The sequence below is a fragment of the Urocampus carinirostris genome, chromosome 16 (genome assembly GCF_059441175.1).
Source record: "Urocampus carinirostris isolate Australia breed hairy pipefish chromosome 16, RoL_Ucar_1.0, whole genome shotgun sequence".
Taxonomy (NCBI): Eukaryota; Metazoa; Chordata; class Actinopteri; order Syngnathiformes; family Syngnathidae; genus Urocampus; species Urocampus carinirostris.
The window spans coordinates 3,595,336-3,614,718 of NC_142364.1; the positions used below are offsets into that span (position 1 = coordinate 3,595,336).

At 38.7% G+C, this 19,383-nt stretch overlaps 1 long non-coding RNA gene across 1 annotated transcript in view; it reads right to left on the bottom strand.

Annotated features, from left to right (window-relative positions):
* The window catches only part of LOC148349993 (uncharacterized), a 40,585-nt gene extending 25,403 nt beyond the window's left edge, over positions 1-15,182 (bottom strand). Inside the window, exons 1-2 of the long non-coding RNA XR_015852990.1 lie at positions 15,062-15,182; positions 14,643-14,779 (exon numbers count right to left, since the gene is read on the bottom strand). This is a non-coding gene — a long non-coding RNA (uncharacterized LOC148349993). The remainder of the gene's footprint in view (positions 1-14,642; positions 14,780-15,061) is intronic.
* Positions 15,183-19,383: the final 4,201 nt, after the last annotated feature.

Below are 19,383 nucleotides of genomic sequence, written 5' to 3' on the forward strand. Positions count from 1 at the left end.
GAAGAAGGGTGGCGGTGTATGAACAACTATATTCTGTAATATTTCTTTGTACACTCCATTTTTGTGAACGTATTTGTACAGTGTCTTAATACATTGTAATTCACTTGTTCAATTTCACCATCCAGAGAAGGAGTGAAAACTTATTGTTACAATTACCGTAAATTCCAGACTATAGAGCGCACCTGATTATAAGCCGCACCCACCACATTCTAAGAGGATAACCGCTTTTGTACTTACACAAGCCGCACTTGTATATAAGCCGCATGCGCCCACATTAAAACATGTAACACAATGACAAAATTAACCCAAACCCGACTTTGAGTCCCGCGACTGTAACTGAATATAAAATACACAGTCCAAAAACCAAAGCCGGCAAAATGAACGGAAAAATGATACCGGTACTTAAGGTTTGATGCAGACCTGCAGAGTCCGGGTCCCGTTGAAAATAATCCAAGGAAAAAAAGATGTATATTTCCAAAGGTAAGGGTGGGAAAAATATATATCCACTATTGTCCGTTGCGTCCACAAACACGTCTCACCTTTACTCCACTTTCCGCCAGCCCCCGTTGTTTTTGCCCCTTCTTTTTGATTTGCCCGTGGAAAACATATCAGAATAAGTCTCTAAAATAAATACATTACAAAAATATACAGTTGCAAATACATATTATAAATGGTTACACATATTTACAAAGAAAGACGGTACACCGAGAGAGTTTTCAAAGCTTTAATATTAATATTATTAACTTTCATCCCAAACTGTGCCTGTGAAGGGTAGCAAAACGCTACTAGCAACACGCTTGCAACACAGTAAACGGGTCTGTTAAAAATATATACCGTATATGTAGAAATCACGGTGAACCGTCCTCATCTTCTTCCTTGTAACGATGTCATCAAAGTCGTTTTCCTTCAGTATGGGAAAGAAACTTTGTCATATAGACGTCGTCCCACGCTCCCTCATTCAATAACACGCTAGCCACACCCTCGCAAAGTAAAGTTTGCGTGCGGTAGCTCTGTTTCCTTCTTTATCGGACTGCTTGATTGCGTTTAGCTTGAAAGCTGCGTCACGTGCCTTTCTTTTTGCAATTTGCATGATGAGGATATGTCTACGCTAATTTAATTTGTGCACAAGCTAAGAAGTTGCAGTCTTCCTCGGCGCATATATTCCCCCGGTCTAAATCTTACCTTTTGTACTCGAGCCCCGCTGCCGGCCGTTAGAAAAATGACATAAATTGGCCGCATCACTGAATAAGCCGCAGGGTTGAACGTATGGGAAAAAAGTAGCGGCTTATAGTCCGGAATTTACAGTAAATGATACTGCATATAGTAACTGTTCTGCCTTTGCGAAACATTTAGAATGGTTTAGGGGTGTCCACTTGCAGTAAGCATGTCATTGTTTCAATGATGAAAAGGGTTCTTATACTATCCAAAATCCAGCAATAATTTGTTTTTGTCTTTATACAATTTTCAGGGCTCTTTCAACTATTTGAGAACGGTTCATCCAAGACACCTCAAACGATGCACTCCATCTTTCCCCAAAAAATCAAAGGCATTATTTCCTGATCAGTCCCATTTTCTATCGTCTACCACAAGACACACACAAATTAAAAAGTGATGGGTCCCGGGGACTCACATGCTCAAAAATCTATGGGTCCCAACAGAGATCTATGGGTCCCCAAAATTTTGTGTTATCAAGGTTGAAATCGTAAATCGGCAAAAAAATGTATAATATAAATCTATATATTCATTCAGTTTTAATCATCAAATTATTAATTCATTTTCTGCATCAAATTATTGTTGGTAATATGCCGATTAAAGGGATAACCACAAACCTTTTTTTTTTATTTTCTCCTTTTATACTTCCTCTTTTTTTTTTACTTCTTTATACAACATAATTCGTAATATTAATCATCAAAGCAAGTGAGCCGTTTGAGAGCCGGCTCCCTCGAATGAGTTGAGCCGAAAAAGCCGGTTCCCTCAAAAGAGACGGACTTTTCACCACACAACTCGAGATCGGCGTGCAGACGAAAACTCGAACCCCGAGACCAAAACAACAATGGCGGATCTGCCTGAAGAAAAGTTTGGAGTGCAGTAAATCTTTGTTAAAAAAAGTAATCGGGTAATAATGACAATTTTGTGGCAAAAAGGTTGCGTCCCAGGGACACACGTTGATTTGAGACGATGCGTCTCCAGCAAAAATCATGCGTCTAGGACGCGGGCAAACGAGAACACTGCTAGATAGATAGTTATAGATGTCTAGATATATGTCTAGATAGATAGATATATGTCTAGATAGATAGATAGATAGATAAAGTTCAGGCATTAAATGCAAAAATGAATAAACAGATAAATAATCAATGCTCAAAAAAGGCAAAATGTAGAAAAAAATGGAGATATGATTTTTTTGATGACACACTTGCGCAGTTTCATAACCAATCACAGTTGTGTGCCTTCATTAAAGCATCACGCAAACCTCTTAGTGCTAGCAGCACGACGCTCCACCATTTAAGTCGGCGATAAACATCCGTGTGGTCAGTAAAGGGATGCATAATGCATCAACTGTGGAGGCGGACTGAAGTGTGCTGGTTTGGACTCCCGACCGCAAACGTATCGGTTTAATGGTGAAAACAAGCTCACAGGGTGAACACGGAGACAATGAAAGGAATAGGAACATTAAAGCTTTAACTTGGGAGTCAAAGCTCAGTTAAAGCTTTAACTCGAGAGTCAAAGCGGTGATAAAAAAAACGTTAAGTCTTTAACTCTAAAATAAAAGCGACGTTGAAGATTAAACTCTTGCAATAAAGCTTTTAACTTTGGGAGTCGATGTAGCATTAAAGCTTTAACTCTGGAGGTAAAGTAGCATTGAATATTTAACTTGAGTCAAAAAAAGCATCGAAATTATGAACTATTGACTCAAATAGATAAATCGATGCTTTGCCTTAAGAGTAAAGCAGCATTAAAGGTTTAACCCTGGAGTCAAAGCTAAATTAAAGCTTTAACTCGAGAGTCAAAGTAGTATTAAAGGTTTATCCCTCGAAGTTAAAAGAGCGTTAAATCTAACTCGGAGAATAATGCTACGTTAAAGATTAGAATCTTGCAACAAAGCGTTTAACTTTGGGAGTCGATGAAGCATTAAAGCTTTAACTCTGGAGGTAAAGCAGTATTAAAGCTTCATCTCTGGATGTCAAAAATCATTAAGTATTTAACTCAGGGATAAAAACTACATTAAAGATTAAATATTAATTCAAAGCAGCAACAAAGTGTTTAACTTTGGGAGTTGATGTAGCATTAAAGCTTTAACTCTAAAGGTAAAGTAGCATTGAATATTAAACTTAAGTCAAAAAAAAGCATCGAATGATTAACTATTGAGTCAAATGAATATATCGAGCTTTGCCTTAAGAGTAAAGCAGCATTAAAAAGTTTAACCCTGGAGTCAGAGCTAAAATAAAGCTTTAACTCGATTGTCAAAGCGATAATAAAGCTTTATCCCTGGAAGTGAAAAGAGCATTAACTCTTTAACTCTGAGATAAAAGCTACATTCAAGATTAAAATCTTGCAACAAAGCGTTTAACTTTGGGAGTCGATGTAGCATTAAAGCTTTAACTCTTGAGGTAAAATAGCATTGAATATTTAACTTGAGTCAAAAAAAGCATCGAATGAGGAACTATTGAGTCAAATAAATAAATCGAAACTTTGCCTTAAGAGTAAAGCAGCATTAAAAGGATAACCCTGGAGTCAAAGCTAAATTAAAGCTTTAACTCGAGAGTCAGAGCAGTATTAAACCTTTACCTCTGGATGGCAAAGGAGCATTAAGTATTTAACTCTGGGATAAAATTTACATTAAAAATTAAAATATTAATTCAAAGCAGCATTAAAGCTTTTAACGTTGGGGGTCAAAGTAGAATTAAAGCTTTAACTCTGGGGTTAAAGCAGCATTGAAAATTTAACCCGAGTCAAAAAAAGCAAAAAAAAAGGATTAACTATCAAGTTAAAGAAGGATAGAAGCTTTAATTTAGGATTAAAGTAGCATTAAAGCTTAAACCTGGGTTCGAATCAGCATTAAAGCTTGAACTCAGAATTCATAGGCAAAGTTGAATAAAGCTTTAAGAGAGCCAAAGTAAAATTAAAGCTTTAACTCTGGAGTCAAAGCAAGATTCAAGATTTGACTAAGGCCTTAGAACAATTAAAATTTTAACTCTGGAGCCAAATTGAAATAATCGCTCTAACTTTGGAAACAAAGAAAAAATAACTCCAGGGCCAAAGTAGAATAAAAGTTTTAACTCTGGAGCCAAGGCAATAGTTAACGCTTTAATACTCGAGCAAAGCAGAATTAAGTTTTAAGTTAAAGCTTTAACTCAGGATCCGAAGCAAAAAGAAAACTTTACCAAAGTACGATTATAGTTTTCAATCCAGAGTCAAAGCTTTAGTCTCGACTCTGGAGTCAAAGCAGAATTAATGCATTAATTAGAGCTTTGACACAGCAGTCAAAGCAAGATTTAAGATTTGATTAAGGCCTTAGAACAATTAAAATTTTAACTCTGGAGCCAAATTGAAATATTCGCTCTAACTTTGGAAACAAAGAAGAATTAACTCCAGGACCAACGTAGAATAAAAGCTTTAACTCTGGAGCCAAGGCAATGGTTAGAGTTTTAATACAAAGCAGAATTAAGGTTTTAAGTTAAAGCTTTAACTCAGGATCCGAAGCAAAAAGAAAACTTTACCTAAAGTGCCAAAGTACGATTAAAGCTTTCAATCCAGAGTCAAAGCTTTAGTCTTGACTCTGGAGTCAAAGCAGAATTAACGCATTAATTAAAGCTTTAACACTGGAGCCCAATCAGCATTAAACAGTACATCAGAGTTAAAGCTTTAATGCTGCTTTGACTGCAGAGTTAAAGCTTTAATGCAGGCTCATCTCCAAAGTTGAAAGGAAGCACACACTTCTATCCAGCGCTTTGTATGTATAACTGCACAAACACTTAACAACACGGTCAACAAAACCCCCTAAACCTAGCGCCCCATTATCTTTAACCACAGAAGAGAAGAGCACCTCAAGTTTAAAGCATGCAACTCTCGAACGGCCATTAGCTATTCACCGCAGAGCCCGCCACTTTGCTGCCCCCTTTTACTCTTAACCACTCTTTTCAAAATGCATTATTTCAGCGTGCACGTTGGCGAGCGTGCACGACACCGCTGCCATCTTGTAACGTGACACTTTAATGAAAGCGAAAGGAAAAAAAAAAAAACGACGATATTGAGCGACATCGAGGAAATGAATACGAAGAAGATGAAAGCCAACGACACGCCGGTATATCAATAACAGAGAATCGAGGAAACCATATTTCAATTTGGTGTAAGCTGACAGAATGTGGGATATTTCAAAAAAGTATTGATATAATATACAAGCATCAAGGCAATGCCAGACTTTGTGTTGCTGGGCATTCTACTTGAGCGAGGTTATTGGTGTAGAGTAGGCTTAAACGTATTTGTTCAAGTTGTGTATTTCTAATCAGTTTGATATTGTCTCTTAGTCTTCCTGTTTTTGTTTAAATGTGTTGGTACATTTCCAGGGGGGTGGTCTTTGGTCTTTTGTCTTAACATACCAGTACTTTTCCATGTCTTGTGATCTCAATAAAACACAGAGGCAGACGGGGGGTGACCGAGATTGAGTAAGAGAGTATGGAAAGAGCTCATTTCCCCGGTTGCAGCTGGTTTAAAAACTTAAGTCTTTGCCTGGTGAACTTTCTTCTACGGTTAGCATAAATAGCTCTCCCACACGTCAGTGGTCTTTTTTAGACCCCACAGTTGGGGTAATTAAAAAAAAAACCACCAGGAAGCCATTAGGGAGTGCCAAAGAATTGCATGGCTGCATGTAGCTCCAGAGCCGCTAGTAAACAAAAGCAGATGTTTATTGTTTTTGTTTGTGTGTATTAGGGTTGCCTTGTCACTAAACCTAAAGACACTCCCAGAAGCCTAAAAACAACTGTGTACGTTTTCAAAAAAATCACTCAAGACGTTTAGGAGCCTATAAGCCAAATACGGAGAAACACACAAATCAGGATCTGTTTGGTAGTTTTTCTTATTATCATTACATAGATTTAGATGATATAAATTTGGATTATATGGACGGATTTGAATTATATTATATTGATAAGATTATATTGAGAATTATTTCCAGCTTGTAACTGAAAAGCAGCATAAATATTCTTTGTAGGGTGATTGAAAAAATATATATTTTTATTTAATAGTGGTTAGCGCGCGTGCCGCACAGTTCTAAGTTCTTGGGAACCTCCTGTCGTGGGTTCAAATCCAGCTACCGGACTTCCTGTGCGGAGTTTGTATGTTCTCCCCGTGCTTGCGTGGGTTTCCTCCGGGCACTCCGGGTTCCTCCCACATTCCAAAGACCAAATCCAAATTGTCCCTTGGTGTGAATGAGCGAGCGAATTGTCTGTCCCTGTGTGCCCTGTGATTGGCTGGTGTCCCCTGACCACTGCCCGATGATTGCTGGGATGGGCTCCAGCACCCCCGCAACCCTACTGAGGATAAGCGGTGCAGCTAATGAGATGAGACTTCTAACAATCAGTTTTTTATTTTAAGATGTTATACCAAAATGAAAATACTTTTTATTTATGATTAAGGGTGTCCTCTGCCTACTGCTCGAAGATGGCTGGGATGGGCTCCAGCACCCCCGCGACCCTACTGAAGATAAGCGGTGCAGATTACGGATGGATCAGAAAATACTGTATCTTTGAAGAAACTACAAGGGAAAAAATCCTTTGTTGTTTTCTCAGGTTATTTATTGTTATTGTAAATAAGTGAACCATCTTATTCGTCATTTCAGCAATAATTACAGCATATATTACAGTATAAAGTTATTTTAATTTTAATGCAATTAATTATTTGTTATGCAACTCTAGCTCTTGATCCCAGTTTTAATCGCATGCGCTTTATATATGAAGAACATCACAAAATGTGATTTCTTTGTGGGTGCGTCCTACGGTGAAGAAATATTTTTTCTTTCATTCCAAGCGAATCGGAGTTCAACGACCTGGATTGCAAAGATTTAAGCCAGTTCACTCGTTTACAGGAAGCCTATTTAGAATCTACGACGTCTCTATCCGTCAACGGCATGTGTTAAATGACACCATAGCTCCAAACAAAGACAGCGAATCAGGGGAGGGAGTCGGCCGCACTACATCTTGCTCAACAGATGACTGATCATATCAACAGCGGCCATCTTTCACCGGCCGCCGTTCCGCGACACGGCGTGACCTCGGTGCGCAGGCGTGCGCAGCATTTCCGCCCCCCCCTCGACGCGCCCCCGGGCGAGTGCATCAATAACGCACGGCCTAACCGGAGGAAACAAACGGAAAGGAAATGAATGGAGGACTATTTAACTATTTGAAGGCTTAAAAGCACATTTCATTTTGAAAGCTGTTGAGAAGTTGATCGATTAATTGATTGTTTTTGTCTATTTTTCCCAAAATTTATATAAACCCAGACTTCAGAGCGCACTGGATTAACTCAACCTTGGTTTTGTACAAGTCGTATTGGATTTTAAGACACAGGCTTATACAGCCTGAAAAATGAACTCCTTGGCGTCCATTTTTACATACATCCATCCATTATCTGCACCGCTTATCCTCATTAGGGTCGCGGGGGTGCTGGAGCCCATCCCAGCCATATTAGGGAAGTGGGTAGGGGACACAGGGACAGACAATTCGCTCGCTCATTCACACCTAGGGACAATTTGGACCAGCCAATTAGCCTAAAATGCATGTTTTCGGAATGTGGGAGGAAACCGGAGTGCCCGGAGGAAACCCACGCAAGCACGGGGAGAACATGCAAACTCCACACAGGAGGTTCGATCTCATGGCCTCAGAACTATGCCGCACACGCGCTAACCACAGCGTCGCCGTGCTGCCCAATATGATACCTAAATTGTAAAAAAACAAATTTCTAAAAAACCTTTCTTATATTAAAAAAAAAAAATCAAAGGGGAAATGTCTAGTACCATAAAGTAACCCATTGACAAGTGATAAAGGAGAGTATTGCTGCTACTACTACTTAAAAAAAACATTACAATAATCCCTGGGTTTTTTTTGCAGGCGTTGCTTTCCGAAAAATGACCGCCGCTAGTCAAACCCGCAAAATAGAACCTTCATTTATTTATTAGATACTCTAGATCAGTGTTTTTCAACCAGTGTAACGGTGCACACTACTGTGCCTTGAGACCTTGTCTAATGTGCCGCTGGAATTTGCCCAATTTTATCTTTCCAAAAAAATCAGGCCAATATTCAATATTTTGCTATCTTCAGACGAGTAACTGTAATAGTCATCCATATCAGTAGGTGGCAGTAGATTTTTATATACTTTTTATATACTAATCTGCTCATGAGGTAGCACAGTACATTTAATAACTTAATTTGTTTAACAAAGCGGTTTAAGATTGCACTGTAAAAAATAAAAACGTGAATAAAGCACATCATTCTTTTTTATTTTAAGTATTATTTTCTTCTTTATGTATACTAATCACCTACCTATGAGGTAGTACAGTGAAATATTTGACATAACTTCATTTTCCAACATTTTCGACGGACGGTGTGCCTCAGAACTTTTTTTTTATAAATAAAAGTGTACCTTGGTTCAAAAAGGGTTGAAAAACACTGCTTTAGATACTCTTACACATTGAACCCAAGGAACAAACCATACTCGCATGCTCAAGCATTGAAAAGTACCATACTTTATTCATGTTTTTTTATATAATAATTTCTTTACCGACAAATTAGATTTTGAAAATTAATCCTGTTGGTTTACTGCATTGCACTATAGTGTTAACAAAGATTTCAGGAAACTATACAAATGATTATCGAAGCCCTATGTTATTGTCAAGTCAAGTCGTGTTTATTTGTATAGCTCTTAATCACAAAGAGTCTCAAAAAGCTGCAAATATCAAAGACTATTGCAAACTACAGACTACTATGACATCATCCCCTTATATTGTCAACATAAAATATAGGTTACCGTAAATTCCGGACTATAAGCCGCTACTTTTTTCCCAAACTTTCAACCCTGCGGCTTATTTGGTGATGCGGCCAATTTATGTCATATTTTTTAACGGCCGCCAGCGGTGCGCGAGTACAAAAGGTAAGATTTAGACCGGTGGAATATATGCGCCGAGGAAGACTGCAACTTCTTAGCTTGTGCACAAATTAAATTAGCGTAAACTTACCCTCATCATGCAAATTGCAAAAAGAAAGGCACATGACACAGCTTTCAAGCTAAAAATAATCGAGCAATACGATAAGAAGGAAACAGAGCTATTGCACGTAAACTTTACTTTGCTAGCGTGTTGCTAGTAGCGTGTTGCTACCTGTCACAGTCACGGTTTGGGATGAAAGTTATATTATTAAAGCTTTGAAAACTCTCTCGGGGTTCCGTCTTTCTTAGTGAATATGTGTAACCATGTATAATATGTATTTGCAACTGTATATTTTTGTAATGTATTTATTTTAGAGACATATTCTGATATGTTTTCCACGGGCGAATCAAAAAGAAGGGGCGAAAACAACGGGGGCAGGCGGGAAGTTGAGTAAAGGTGAGATGTGTTCTTGGACGCAGCAGCCAATAGTAGATATATATTTTTCCCACCCTTACCTTTGGAAATATAGACTTTTTTTCCTTGGATTACTTTCAACGGGTCCCGGACTCTGCAGGTCTGCATCAAACCTTGAGTACCAGTATCATTTTCCGTTCATTTTGCCGGCTGTGGTTTTTGGACTGTGTACTTTATATTCAGTTACAATTGCGGGACTTTAAGTCGGGTTTGGGTCACTTTTGTGATTGTGTTACATGTTTTAATGTGTGCGCATGCGGCTTATATACAGGTGCGGCTTGTGTAAGTACAAAAGCGGTTATCCTCTTAAAATGTGGTGGGTGCGGCTTACAACCAAGTGCGCTCTATAGTCCGGAATTTACGGTATTAATATGCTATAGAATAGAAGTGTGTTTTAAGCTTAGACTTAACATTTCCACTGAGGTTGCAGATGGAATCTCAGGAGGAAGAGCATTCCACAGCACCGGGGCCCGAATGGAGAACGCTCTCCAACCTGCGGATCTCTTCTTGGCTCTCGGGATCACGAGTAGACTAGCATTTTCAGAGCGAAGGCTCCGGACCAGAACATAAGCATGTAAATGCTGAAAAGAAGGGGGCCCAAGTACTGTACCCTGCGGAACACCACAGGTAACACTAAAGGGCTCAGATGTCATTTCACCATATTCAACACAGTACGTCCTATCTGAGAGGTAGGATCTGAACCATAAGAGGACGGTTCCTGAGAGCTATTGTAAACAAAAATAAGGACATTTCCTCAACTCAATAATGTTTTTGTTAGAATTAAATCAACGCCAACGAGTGAATCGTGTTTTACTCATATGACTTTTCTGCATCTGTCGCTTCTCTTGAGCTCCTTTCCTTATTTAATGAATTCAAAACAACTATCGATGAACTGGAAAGGAGACGAGCGTCAAATCATGGTTGTTTTAATAATTAGCAGGCGGTAAAGCGACTGTGTTAATTGCATTTAGGACGGGCCTGGGGAGAAAAAGGACGAGTGCTCCCAAAATAGACAATTCCCATGCATTCCCTGATAGAAAATAGAGCAAACGCCGCGCTAACCTTAATTAGCCTGGCGCCGATTGAAATGCACAACGTCAATTATTGAGTAGAACTGTTTTCCTGACCCTGCACGCGTCTTGCACGCATCAGGAAAAGCAAAAAGAAAGAAAAACAAAAGAAAGGACACACAAACACGTCTCAGTTAAGAGATGAGATTGTTTTGCTATATGAAAGTAGTCAGAGGTAAAGCAACAGCACCCTTGCTGGTGGCAGTCTGTACTGCAATTGATGTCGGAATAGAATCAGGTATTTAAAGGGACAGTGTTTAATATTTGACCAATAGTCGCAGTATTTTGGAGTGAAATTAAAAAACCCCAGCTAAAACGAATGAGGAAAAATGCAAACTAAGGAGACTCAAAGTGACCTTATTTTTTTGCCCTACCTTTTGTAAATGAAAGAGAGAAAAGGGGAAAAAAATAGAACAATAAGGAATGAAATATTGGAAAAATAGTAAATGAAAGAAACTGTGAAAACCGCAAAGGGGAAAAAGAAAAGGGAGACAGTCGAAAAGAAAAGGGAGCAAAACAAGAAACGGAAAGAGAAAAACAATATAAAATGAAAGAAAAAAGATGAACTGAAAAAACAAAGAAATTAAAAAAAAAAAGAAAAAAAAAGAAAAAAAAAGAAGAAAAGTAGACAAAATTAAAAAGTGAGGACAAGAAAAGGAACGAGGATGCTGCAGAGACTCCCCTTCTTGCTCCTACTCCACACCATGCTCCTTCTGATTGGAGCACTGAAGGACAACAGAGCGGCAGCTCTGGTAAGCTGTCCTGAGAAGCCTGTGTCTATGATAAGAAAACGTGTTGTCGACTAAGAGAGTAGTTACCTTGTTTTAGAGAGGTACATGCAGGCACAGACTGATGAATTAGCTCTTATCATAACAGTAGTTAATCAATCAAGCGTCTCTGTCTGTGAATGAGAACGCTTATCAAAAACGTAAGTAGAAGGCTGAGTGATTAGCTGTTACCATAACATTACTTTATCAATCTGGCTCTAAAACGGGAAAAACTAATAATGTTTTTAAAGTAACATGCCTAACACTGGGGAACACATACTTCATAGAGAAATGATTTAACTTTCAACTTTAAGGGATACTTCAAACTACGTACCCCCCTCCCCCCTTCAACCAATAAAGTATGTTTTCACCACAAGATGGCGCTCTAAAATTCACCGTCGCTTTATTTAAATCCTTTAGAAGGAAAAAAAAGAATTGTTGATCCTCATTAATGCAAAATGAAAGTGTATTCAATTATTCGGACGCTTGCTTGAAAAGTGAAATCAAAGAACTGTTAAAAAATGAATGATGGACAACAGCGATATTAATTAGAAGGATACAGGATATGGACGACCCCCCCTTCCCCCCTACTTGGCCTTTAAGTCTAGAGTAAAGACTGTACTCTTATTTTGAAGGGACCCGACGACCCGAGAAGAGGTAATCATGTATAAGTTATGAAGGCTAATCAAGATCGGCATCTGACCCCCGTATGACCTTGAACAAAGACAAAAACGGGAAAAAAAATGTCGTGGTATGGTAACACGAGCGGTATGAGAATGCAAAGAGAAGAGAGACTGGAGCGTGTTGTTGGACACAAATGAATTTTCCGTTCGCTCTACACCGGGATGTCTAAGTGACAGGGTTCGTTCACCATTTTCAAGGCCAAATTCAAGCATATTCAAGGTCATTTTTCAATGATTCCAGTACCTCTGCGCTATCGTACTCCAGTGTTATTGTTATTGTATAGTGACTTCTTTACCTGACTGCCCATTTTGCACATCTGGTTAGCTGCTCCTCTTGCACTCTTTGCACTACTGTATAATACTATACATAGCTATAATTATTTAGTATATTAATAGTACCGTATTTTCCGCACTATAGGGCGCACTCCCCAAAAATAGTTTGTGGTCCTATATCTTCCATACATAAGGCGCACCGGATTATAAGGCGCTACAATGAGAACGTGGACAAAACAGTCAGATGGTTCAGTCCAACTTATTACCCCCTTAACATTCCGAAAGCTTGCAAAGAAGCAAATACGTGTCGTAGACACGTGCGGATGCGGTGTCCGTACGATGTCACTCAAATGCATCGTTCCAAATATCATTCGGAAGGTTAAAGTCTTGGGATTCAAGAAATGCCAACCATTCCTTAGTTTCTATTTTCTTTTTCGCTCGCAACTTTACAGTGCATATGACAATAAACACTTGGAATTGAGTTTAATTTAAAAAAAGACCCATCACAGAAACATCTAGATCACTCTGAAACAAGATACTGGGAAAATATATAGCCGGAGTAGCTCACCGAAGTCGTTGCGTTCAATAATAATGTGCAACCATGGTCCTCTTATATCCGTGAGTGTAGTAAATCCAGGAGAGTAAAATATTTACAAAAACAGAATGGTAAAACATGTTTCCTCTATGCGAGACCTTGCGACTTAATATTGATCCATATATAAGGCGCACTGTATTATAAGGCGCATGGTCAGTTTTTGAAAAAAATAAAGGCTTTTAGGTGCGCCTTATAGTGCGGAAAATACGGTACTTGAATACTCCAACTGAATACAACATTTCATTATTATCTGTACATTCAAGGAAACTGTGCGGGCCAGATGTATCGACATTTCGTTCTGTATACACGTGTACAAGAATGACAATAAAGTACATCTGAATCTAAAGTCCAAGTCCCTATCTTGCTGCTAGCACATACTTTTTGCACTGTTCTTATCTATGATCTACAATCCTCTTGTGTCAATGGGCTGCTATAAACTGACATGAATTCTGCCACCCTGCTTCAATGATGCACGCGCAGTTTGGCTATGTCACACTTCTTTAGAAACACAGAAAAGGCTTTTATAGGTGTTAGGTAATAACTGAGTCAATACGGAAGACAAAAAAGAAAGAAAGTATCTATTAAAAAAAAAAAATGGTCTTATTTAATTAAGAGTGCATTCAATCTTTCGATCGACTGCTAATCTTTTGCTTTTTAATTTATATTTTTTGCATGTTATCCAAAGGATTTGTGTCTAAATCTGAGTCTCATGCCATGAGGATCTTTAACTCCACCCCGGGGAGTAAAAGCCCACATTAAACCCCGCCCCCACATTTGCATATTACCCTATTTTTATTACAGTGCGTATTTTCCGTATCACTATTTAAATACACAAGGATACTGCTAGAAGTGTGAATTTCCCTACAAGGATGAATAAAGTATCCATCCATCTTTCTGTCTAAATTGGTGAACATAAAATTGTAAATAGTTAATTGTTTTGCATTTTATTATTTATCTATAGCACTGAAGACTAAATATTTTAATTATATTTTATTCTTATGCATTTTCCAGGATGTTGTGTTGTCGCTCGACTTTAAATCTGTTCACTGTGTAAATAGCTAAAATTGTTTTATAGTTTACAATTTTGGGGGGAGATCTGTGAATATTAAAATGTATATTTCATGTGTTTTGGAGAGATCCCTGCAAAACATGAAATTACTGATTATTAAATAATTTGGTGCATACCGTTTTATTATTATTGATATAATAAAATTTAAAATCTGAGGAGCCATTTGGGAGCTCAAAGAGCCAGCTGTCCTCAGTGAGCCGTCCTAAAAGACCCAGTTTTCTAAATAAAGCTGTCCTCTTGGGTACGACAGGCAGAGGTAAAAATGTCTTCATTTGTAGTGTGGTGAGACTGACAAAATGCATGGTGATGGAAAAAAATTCAAGGATTTTCCAGCACTTCCCCCAAATTCAAGCATTCTCAAGGATTTCAAGCAACCGTACAAACCCTTTTTTCAGTAGTATGCTTTATCATTCATTCTACATTAGTAACCTAACCTACATATTATAATCACAGATAACGAGGGATCTTTCCACATTCGTGCACAAACAAAGGAAAATAAAAGGTTTTCGTGTTTGGCATTGAATGTGTTAACTGAACAGTTTAACAAATGCAGTTTCACACCTGAACCAACTCACCATGCAATACAGACTCAACACTGCCCTCTTGCGGCCAGAGAGAGGAATTCATGGCGGGCCACAATAGTTCATCCTTCAGGTCGTATCAAATGATCCGACGGGCCAGATACGGTCTGCGGGACGCAAGTTGGACACGCCTGGTTTACATGGACGAGACGCTTAGGTTAATACAACTTGTTTTTGAAGATTTTAACGATTTTTCTCACAAAATGTTTCAAATGTGAATATTTCTTCTCACAAAATCTACTAGCTTTCTTTGAAGTTGAAAAAAGGAAATTACACGGAAACCCGACCACGGCCCATCATAACATGCTTTAAATGTTAAATAGTATAAATATTATTCAAATATTTGAATAACCATACATGAAATCTAACAGTTTAAAGATTCATTCCTTTATTTTCCAAACCCCATGTCCCACCTTGGGTCTCGGAGGTTTAATTCATCGGTTCTCCGAAATATACACGTGTGCGTCAAAGTGATGGCCCACGGGCCAAATGTGGCCAGCCACATCGTTTTATGTGGCCCGCGAGAGACGATGCTGAGAGAAGTACAAGATAAAAATAGGTCAAACAGGAACCTGGACGTTCGAGTATGGCCACTGGATGTCGCAAAAGTCAGGCGCCACTCGCAAAGCATCCACCTGAGCTGTTTTTGTGGACTACCATTAATCAACCAGAGAACATTGAGGAAACCCACCCTCATGTTATTTCACTTAAATAGCAACTGGGTGTCTTTGCAGAAGTTTCAAGAAGCTTTAGATTCTTTCTATTATAGACATGAACTTTAACAGTGAAGTTTCTTTGTTCGGCTAACGTTCCATAACAAATAAAAAAAGCTGAAAGAATTTTACGTCATTAAATCAATCACTCAAATTGGAGTGTGAACAAATCTTAAATCTTATTTTAAGAAAAAAAAACATTAATAATCGTTTTATAATCAAATATTACATTACTTAATTGTAATTTAATTGTGAGCCTCCAAAAAGACCCCCAGTCCTCCAGCTTAAAATGGATATTAGGATGGATGAATAATGAACTGGCTCAAATTGTGTGTACATCAGAAAATAAGGCACTGACATTAGCCGCAACATCTCATCTCATCTCATCTCATTAGCTGCACCGCTTATCCTCAGTAGGGTCGCGGGGGTGCTGGAGCCCATCCCAGCAATCATCGGGCAGTGGGCAGGGGACACCCTGAACTGGTTGCCAGCCAATCACAGGGCACACAGGGACAGACAACACGCTCGCTCATTCACACCAAGGGACAATTTGGACCGGCCGATCCACCTGAAATGCATGTCTTTGGAATGTGGGAGGAAACCGGAGTGCCCGGAGGAAACCCACGCAAGCACGGGGAGAACATGCAAACTCCGCACAGGAAGTCCGGTAGCTGGATTTGAACCCACACAGGAGGTTCCCAAGACCTTAGAACTGTGCCGCACACGCGCTAACCACTGCTCCGTCGTGCTGCCCATTAGCCGCAACTTAAAAAACATAAATAATATTTATTTTATTCAATACAAAGTCAACATTTTTTATTTTTTATTTACATGCTGGTGTGTTTAAGAGTGTGAATTTCGCAACCTCGCCTCCCTAAAACTATTTTCACGTTTGCAAATCAGACGATTCGCAAAGCCGTCCGATCTATATCCCGACGCCACATACACAGACATAGGATTACCGATCTATATTAGCAATCGGGAAAGTTCCTGTGCCTTCAGGATGCGGCCTTCATTTGTTTGGGAACTGTTTGCCGTCTCCGATTGTAAGAGGACACCGGGGAAGAGGAGAGAGTGGCTACAAAGTAGGCTTCGTGATGCCCGGATAATGTAGTGCAAAAAAAAGGTGGCCTAGAGTAAAACTGAAAAATAAATATCTTGAAAGGCAGTCTCAGTGAAAAATATTCTTCAATCTATTATCCCCGATCGCATATTTCTGCGAGACGGAGCCGGCAGAGCCATTTTTCAGGCCTGACTGCTATTTTTTTGCCGTTCTCTCCACTAAGAAGTGAATTGCTGTTGTGTGGCCATGATCTATTATTGCAAATTTCATATTGTTGCAAGTGAAGGGCTGGCAGAGCCCCTTTATTTGAGCCTATGTTCTTTTTTTTTTTTTTGCTGTGCTGTCTACCAAAAAGTGAATTGCACTCGTCTGGCCACAATTTATTATCCCCGGTCACATATTGCGTGAGCCGAGGCCGACAGAGCCCTGTTTTTTGGCCTGGCAGCTTTATTTGCCATTCTGTCACCTAAAAGTGAACTGCACTTTTGTGGCTGTGACCATTGACCCCTGATCGCATATCACAGCGAGCAGGGGTCAATAGAGCCCCCTTTTACAGACCTGGTCGCTCTTTTTTGCCTGTCAACCAAAAAGTAAAATGAACTTGTGTGGCCACAATCGATTGTCCCCAGTCGCATGGGGGAAGGCACAGCCCTTTCTTTCGGCCCTGGCAGCTTTTTTGGGGGGCTGTTCTTTTACCAAAAGGTAAACTGCCCTTTTTTAGCTGCGGTCCATTTTCCCTAATAGCAAATTGCTGAGAGCAGGGGCAGGGAAAGCCCCTTTTTGGGCATGGCAGCTATTGTTTGCCTTACTCTCAACAAAAAAGTGAACTGCACTTACGTAGCTGCAATCCAATATGCCTGATCACAAATTGCTGAGAGCAGGGGCAGGGAAAGCCCCTTTTTTGGGCCTGCCAGCTTTTTTTTTGCCTTACTCTCAACCAAAAAGTGAACTGCACTTACGTAGCTGCAATCCAATATGCCTGATCACAAATTGCTGAGAGCAGGGGCAGGAAAAGCCCCTTTTTGGGCCTGGCAGCTATTGTTTGCCTTACTCTCGACCAAAAAGTGAACTGCACTTACATAGCTGCAATCCATTATGCCTGAACACATATTGCTGAGAGCAGGGGCAAGGAAAGACCCCCTTTTTGGGCCTTGCAGCTCTTTTTTTGCCATTCTGTCCACTGAAAAGTGAACTGCACCTTGTGTAGCCACGATCCATTTTCCAAGGCCGCATGTTGCTGCAAAGACTTAAGAAATATGAATATAAATGAAATGAAATGGTCTGCATTTATATAGCGCTTTTCAAGTCAATGACTTCCCAAAGCGCTTTACAATGTGCTCCACATTTCCCAATCGCGGCCTTGCAGCCATGTAAGGCGCTAACCTGCTTATTGGGGGTTTTAGGGGTTCAGTGTCTTACCCAAGGACACTTCGACATGTAACACAGACAAGCCGGGATTCGAACTGGGATCCCTTGATCCCAAGACCAGCGCTCTACCTCCTGAGCTACTGCCGCCCCATAAATATATATCATATATTTTATAATATATATTATAATATAAATATAAATAATATGAATATAAATTGTCTATAATTATTTTTTCTGATATGTTAAAATGGTCTATCAATCGATACCTGCACAGCAAATCAACAAATAAAATACAGTAATCTAAAGAAAACTCAAATAGTTTCTCATTGTTTACATAATCCATCTAAAAAGAGAAAGTGTTGTGTTTGTTCATAACAATGAAACACATACATAAAATGTGTTGTCAATATTGTGGTAGTTATTGAATTCCCATAATGCATTTTCTTTAAAAATCCTACACCCTGGATTCATAACAAATCAACTATAATATTGCACTTTTTTGTTGTTGTTTTTAAATATTGCTGCAAAACGCAAACCTCCCATCTCCAAATATTACATTATCATGAAAAAGTACAGTATACTAGTAAACTTTAAGCCATGATAAGAAAATTCACATGAAAAGCTTGCAAATGTTCACTTATTTTTTAATGAATAGAGAATAGATGACATTTTCTTTTTTCAAGTGCATAACAGATCATAAAAACCCTCGCAAAAATTCTCATTTTGTGAGGCACTCCTTTATATGTATAGACAATGAATAAACTCCCAAATATGTATTCAAAGTTATTAAAAAACATTTAAGTCAATTTTAATAAGTAATAGGGTGAGTTCATAAAAGGACTATTAAAATAAAAACTATATATGATAAATCAACTCGCGCTACGATTCCTTTTAGTTAGATCATTGGATTTATATCATTACCTAAAGTCAGTGATTATAAATGATAAAAAAAGGCATATTAGTCATCAAAGTTCAGTTTAATTGACGCAAATTGCAATAATATTGAAAACGTTTTTACTCCGTTGGCTTCATTTTGATCAGCGTACTTTTACCGCCCCCTGTCGGCAAACACTGAGGCAGGCACCCATACAATAAACATGCTAATTCAATAGTTTTAGCGGTTTACCATAAACAACGAAATAAAAGGGTCTTAATTTAAATATTATAGAATAAAAACGGATTAATTTGAACAAAGAACCCTAGAAAGGTATGTTAATAAATGCCGCTAATGTGTTAAATCAGAAGACGGTTTGATCAATTGAGAAGTATAACGAAATAAAACGTGAAAAATTTGTAATTCATTAAGCTTCTTTTATCGTTAAATCGATAGAAAGACGAAAGAGAAAGTTTATTTTAAAACTGTTTGAACTAAGAACAATTAAATGACTCCAAACGCGTCGAATTAATGATTATAAAAAATATCTCACCCCGGAAAAGTAACTTCGAAGCCGCTTGAGAACAGCAATTAATCCAATTGGCTGAATTCACACAGAAGACCCGCCTTTTCCTTTTCACCTGTCCAATGACCGGAAGTCCATATTTAAAAATAAGTCAAATCAATTTAACGCAAAACTTGTGCATATTTTATCGA